This window comes from Muscardinus avellanarius (assembly GCF_963383645.1).
Source record: "Muscardinus avellanarius genome assembly, chromosome: 19".
NCBI lineage: Eukaryota > Metazoa > Chordata > Mammalia > Rodentia > Gliridae > Muscardinus > Muscardinus avellanarius.
In genome coordinates, this window is record NC_137805.1 from 21,053,226 (window position 1) to 21,059,823 (window position 6,598).

Below are 6,598 nucleotides of genomic sequence, written 5' to 3' on the forward strand. Positions count from 1 at the left end.
AATCCCAGTACTTGGGAGGCTAAAACAGGAGGATCACAGATTTGAGGACAGCCTCAGCAAGTAGTGAGACTCATCAACTCAGACTCTGTTTCAAAATAAAACACGGCTGGAGATATAGCTCAGAGGTAGAATGCCTCTGGGTTCAATCCCCAGAATCAAATCAAACACACACACACACACACACACACACACACACACACACGAGAGAGAGAGAGAGAGAGAGAGAGAGAGAAGAAGAAGAAGAAGAAGAAGAAGAAGAAGAAGAAGAAGAAGAAGAAGAAGAAGAAGAAGAAGAAACAGTGTCACTAAATTGCTGAGGCTAGCCCTGAGTCTGCAAGCCTCCTATCTCAGCCTCCCAAGCCCTGGGATTACAGGTGTGTGCCATCATGCCCAGCTCCACACTTATTTGATGAAGTATCCCCATCACACACAGCCTCCTGGCATACCGTCCAAGCTTTGGCCAGGGGGAGCCTGGGCTGGTTCCTGTTCCCTGTCAAGCCCATCTGTTTTGGAGCACTTCCTATTCCCCAGATGTAAAACAGGCTTAGTGTGCTTGGGCTGTCTGACAAAAATAGCCATACGCACACACGTATCTATTGTTCCCAGGTCTGGAGGTGGGAGTTCAAGATCTGGCAGAAGGGTGGGTTGTCTGGAGAGGGCTGCTTCCCCGCCCACTGGGGGCCTTCTTGCTGTTCCCTCCCATGTGCAGAGGGGTGAGGGTGTCTCCTAATCACCTACCAAAGACCCCATCCCCTATTGCTACCCCATAGGGTTAGGGCTGAATATGTGAAGCTGGGGACATGAGCGGCAGCATTCTTCCCCTGACCTCAGGGTGCAGAGACATGGGCTGCCGCGCCTCCCCAGCAGGTGCTGTAGTGCCCAAAGCCCAGATTCCGGGTGGGCTGGAGCACCTGCGTGTTTACTCTCAGGACCCGCTGGATCCCTGAGCAAGAGATCAGGAATGCCCTCTTGCTGCAGAGGCTGGCCTCCTTCCCTCTCCTCCTGCCCCCCAGGAAGCTGGGGTTGGCAACAGTGATCAGCAGGGAGCCTGGGTGGGGGAAGGGATTCACCCGAAGACTCTGGCCCAGCTCACCCTTGCCTGCCCAGCAGCAGGCGCCAACCCTGTGTGCGTCCCCAGCTGTTATCCACAAGTCTGATGCCATCCTCGGCCCCTCCCCTCCGATCTTATTGGCATTTATTTCCACAAACACACGTATATGACAAACATTACTAGATAATAAACAAGAGATGCACTGCAAAAGGCTCAGGAGTTTACCTTTTATTTACTTTTGGTACTGAATGCTGAACACAAAGGCATTCTAGGGACCTCACTAACTTGCTGAGGCAGGGCTAGAACCTTAAGTGAGCTGCAGTTAGCCCAGACAGGCATCTATTTCCTACTCTGAGTTCAGTCGCCCAGTTGGGACTCGCCTTGTACTGGAACCTGAGAGCTCAAGAGAGCTGGCCCTGTCCTGAGAATGCACGTGGTTGTTGGGGTGCAGACTGCACACCCGCACAGGGGATCAGAACATGACCCGGGGCTCCCTTCAGTACTGGTTGGGTTTCCTCCAGCACCGGATGAGAACCAGAAAGCCTCACCACTCGTCAGACCCCCCAAATCAGGGCAGCTATACTCAGCTCTATCTGGACCTCACCTGGCACCTTTTGATAACCAGAGTAGTGTTCTGCTCTCAGGTGGAAGGAACCCAAGGAATGCTTGCTCCACGAGGCCTTTCTACAATCTACAAAATTCCTGTTGTCAGGCCCGGTGGCGCATGCCTGTAATACTAGTACTTGGGAGGCTGAGACAGGATTGCAGGTTTAAGGCCAGGCTCTGCAACTTGGCCAGTTTCTCGGCAACGTAGTGAAACCTTGTTTCAAAATAAAAAAGGGCTGGGGCTCAGAGGTATAATGATTCTGGAATCTCTCGCACTCTGCAGACCTGAGGTCCAAAGACGACCGGGAGGAGCCATTCAGGTCCCCGTCGCACGAGGGACCTGCTCCCGGGGCGTCCACTTAGACAGAAGTCGCTCTCTCACCCTGGCCGCCCGCAGCCCCAGACGTCGGGGCCCAAGCACCCAGCGGCAGGCAGCACGCGCACGCGCGCCCCGGCCCGCCGAGTCTAATCTCACGGCGCCGCCCGCCTCCGCGCCGAGAGCCAAATAAGTCGCGGAGCCCGCCCAGCCCGTGCGTGCGCGGCCCCGCCGCCTGCGTCACTAGGAAGCGCGCGCCCGTGTCCCCGCCGCCGCCGCCACCGCCGCCGCCGAATCCCCAACAAGGAACGAAGCCCGCGGCCGCCGCCGCCCCGCCGCCGCCCCCGCCGCCGCCCGGCGCCCGAGCAGGCCCGCGCGGCCGCAGGTGAGTGGCGCCGGCGCGCCCGCCCCCCGCGGCGAGGCCTCTGCGCCGCCCGCGCGCCGCCGTCCAGTCAGGGGTCCCTGCGGAGCGTCAGGACGTTACGGCGGGGGGAGGGGAGGAGGGGGCGGGGAGGGGCGGCGGCGGAGGGCGGCGGCGTCGGACGCGGCGGCGTCGGCGGCGGGCGGGCGCCGGCGGCGCGCGAAGGCGGCGGCACTTCCGGCCTCCATCTTGGCGCCGCGGGCGGGCGGGCGGGCGGGCGAGGGAGGCCCGCGGGCGGGAGAGCCGCGCCCGAGCCACCCGGGTGGGGTCGGCCCGCGGGGCTGGGCCCCCGGGACCCCCGTAGGGCGGGCCGCCGGTTGAACCCGGCCCATGGGTCGGGGCTGACGTGCTTCCCCGGTGGGAACTGCACGGGTTGAAGTAGTATCATGTGTGGGTACCATGTCAGTGCGGACCTGTCGTGGGAACCGAGTCAGTGGGAACTGGACTGAGTAGTTCAGACCCTTTGAAGGGTGCCGTGAAATGGGCCCCCTGGCAGGAACCCTGCGGATGGAGACCGTGGTGGGAACTGTATTGCGGTGAACCGTACGAGTGGGCGGGGACTCTACCAGCGTGGACCCATTGGGGGAGAGGACGGATGGGGACCCAGTGGTGCCTGTTGGTCCAAGACCCACGGGTGGGAACCGAGTGGATCCGCCCATGATCAGTCTCTATTTGCCATAACTTTTTTTTTTTTTTTTTTTTTTTTTGCGGGTCTGGGGATGGAACCCAGGAGCATTCGATCTCCGAGCTACACCCCCCTGCCCTGTTTTTTATTCTTTATTTTGAAACCAGGTCTCACTAAGTTGCAGAGGGCCTCACTAAGTAGCTGAGGCTGTCCGGGAACCTGGATCCTCCAGGTCTCAGCCTCCCCAATGCTGGGATTACAAGCGTGCGCCACCACGCCCGGCTAACTGCTATTCATTTAGTTGATGCCTTTTCTGCTGAATCAGTTTGCTAACACTTAAAACATCACATTCACGTCAGTCTCACTAAAAATCAAATAGGCAAAATAAAGGCCACATACTTCATGCTCAGAACTTTTTTTTTTTTTCTCAAAACTTTTGAAACAAGGTCTCACAAAGTTGATGTCTCACTACTTGCTGAGGCTGTCCTCGAACCTGTGATCATCTTGCCTCAGCCTGCCAAGTACTGGGATTACAGGCATTTGCCACCATGCCCATCATTCAGAACTTGTTTCTCCATAGGCAGTATTTTTTATTTTTATTATTATTTTTTTTTGGAGTGTGGGGATGGAACCCAGGGGCATTCAACCTCCATGCTACACCCCCCACCCTATTTTTTTATTCTTTATTTTGAAACCGGGTCTCACTGGGTTGCAAAGGGTCTCACTAAGTAGCTGAGGCTGTCCGCGAACCGCGATCCTCCAGTCTCAGTCTCACAAATGCTGGGATTATAAGTGTACGCCACCACACCCGGCTTGTATTTTTTAGTTTTTGATAATGGGGATTGGTACCAGGGATATACTACACACCCCGCCCTTTTAAATTTTTTTTTTGTGTGTATGTGGTATTGGGGATGAAACCCAGGGGCATTTTACCTTCTAGCTACACTCCCAGCCCTATTTATTTTTTATTTTGAAATAGTCTCACTGAGTTGCAAAGAGCCTCACTAAGTAGTAGCTGAGGCTGTCTGTTAACCATGATCCTCTTGTCTCAGCCTCCTGAATGCTGGGATTACAAGCATGCACCACCACAGTTTACTAAGTGCCGAGGTGGGTCGCAAACCTGCAATCTTCCTGGTAGCCTTCCAAGTACTGGGATTACATTTGTCCACGACCATTCCCTTTTCATAGGTAGCATCTTAAACCACCCTGGGAAGACAGCCCCAGGGGGAGGCATTTGTGTGTATATGTGCAGACATGTCAGTGCAGCTTTAATTTAGAGCACTTATGAAACGGAATTCAAACTCAGCCATAGAATAGTCTGTTAATGCCTGCCTTGGGAAGGGAGGCTGCCAGTAGACAAAGTCAGAGGAACTATGGAGTTTGTCCACCTGACTCTGGCTACCGTCAGGATTCATTGCATCTGATGCTTTTCAAAAGAAGCTAGAAGCTGGATGTGGTGGCCCATGCTTGTAAGCCCAGTACTTGGGAGGTTGAGACAGGAGGATCATAAGTTCGGTCTTCAGCTACGTGGTGAGGCATTCCACAAGTTAGTGAGACCCTGTTTCAAGATAAAGGATAACCGTGCGTGGTGGCGCACGCTTGCAATCCCAGCATTTGGGAGGCTGAGACAGGAGGATCCAGGTTTGTGGACAGCCTCAGCTACTCAGTGAGACCCTTTGCAACTCAGACTCTGTTTCAAAATAAAGAATAAAAAAAAAAAAATAAGACTGGGGGTGTAGCTCAGAGGGCTATGAGTGTAAATCAGAGGTAGAATGCTCCTGACTTCAATCCCCAGTACTACCAAAAAAAAAAAAAAAAAAAAAAGGTAGAAACTTGGATTTCTTGGGCCCATTAAAATGATTTTTGGTAGCCAATGCTTGTAATCCCAGTACTTGGGAGGCTGAGACAGGAGGATTTAAAGTTCAAAGCTTTTTAGCAACCTAGTGAGATCCTGCTTCCAAATAAGAAATAAAATCAGGCTGGGGATGTACCTTAGAGGTAGAATACCTTTGTGTTCAATCCCCAGCACCCCCCTCCAAAAAAAATTAAAAATGTAGGGCTGTGGCGTAGTTCAGAGATAGAATGCCCTTGGGTTTAATTCCTACTGCTCTCTCCCCCAAAACGCTGTTCTGTAGGTTATGTACACTGGCGGCATGTCATCAGGGCGTTAGTGGGCATTTCTCTGTGGGTTAATGATGTTGAGCATCTTTTTTTTTTTTTTCAGTACCATAGATTGAACCCAGGGGTATTCTACCTCCAAGCTATGCCCCCAGCCTTATTTTTTGTTTTTTATTTTATTTTAGTCGGTGCTGAGGATTGAATCCTGGGGCATTCTACCTCTGAGGTATACCCCCCAGCCCTGTTTTTTATTCTTTATGTTGAAACAGGGTCTCACTAAATTACAGAGTGCCTTTCACTAAGTAGCTGAGGCTGTTGGCAAATGTGTGATTCTCCTGTCTCCGCCTTCCAAGTACTGGGATTACAAGCCTGAGCCACCATGCCCAGCTGTTGAGCATCTTTTTATGCTTGTATTTTCCATCCTTTGGTGAAGTGTTAATATTTTCAAACATTCAAATATTTTGCCAGTTTTAAATGGGTGCTGTGGTTTTTAAAAATTTTTTATTAGTGCATTGTATTTATACATCATAATGGGGTAAAAAAAAAAAACTTGTGTGGACATAGATGTACACATCACCCAGCCAGCCCCCACCCTGTCCCCACCTCCCTCCCTCCCCGTCCCTCCCTCCCATGCTTGGCTTAGCGGTTGACTTCGATATGCATAAGTGCATCATGCACTTTAAAGAGTTTCCCTCTCCCCCTCCCATCCCCACAGTTCGGTTGTATTATTTGCTCCTCTATAAAATCTCCTTTTTCACCTGGAGTTCCTCCTATGACCCCTTTCACCCTAGCTTTCACATATTAGGGAAAGCATCCGATTCCTTACTTTTTGCGACTGACTAATCTCACTTAGCATAATGTCCTCAAGATCCATCCATTTCCCTGAAAATACCTCAATTGTGGGTTTTTTTTTTTTTATGGCGGAGTAAAATTCCATTTTGTATATATCCCACAGTTTTGTAATCCATTCATCTGTTGATGGACATCTTGGCTGGTTCCATAGTTTGGCAATGGTGAATTGTGCAGCTATGAACATGGGTACACATGCATTAGTTTGGTAGTTTGGTTTCCTTTCTTTGGGGTAGATACCCAGAAGTGGTACTGCTAGATCGAATGGTGGATTTGTTCCCATTCTTCTGAGGATTCTCCATATGTTTTCCAAAGTGGTTGGGGCGCTGTGGTTTTTTGTTCTTTTTATATTTGAGATGCAAGTTGTCAGACATGTGATTTTCAAATATTACTTTTTGGTCTCTAGTCTGACTTTCATTCTCCATTATATTCTTTACTCATTTTACTGTAATAAGCCTACTTAAACACCCCCACACCTCCATACTGGAAATTGAACCCAGGAGCCCTCTACCACTGAGTTACATTACCAACTCTTTTCAGTTCTTTTCTTTTTTTTTTGGTGTGGTACTAGAAATTGATCCTAGAGGGTTCTACCTCCAAGCTATACCCCCT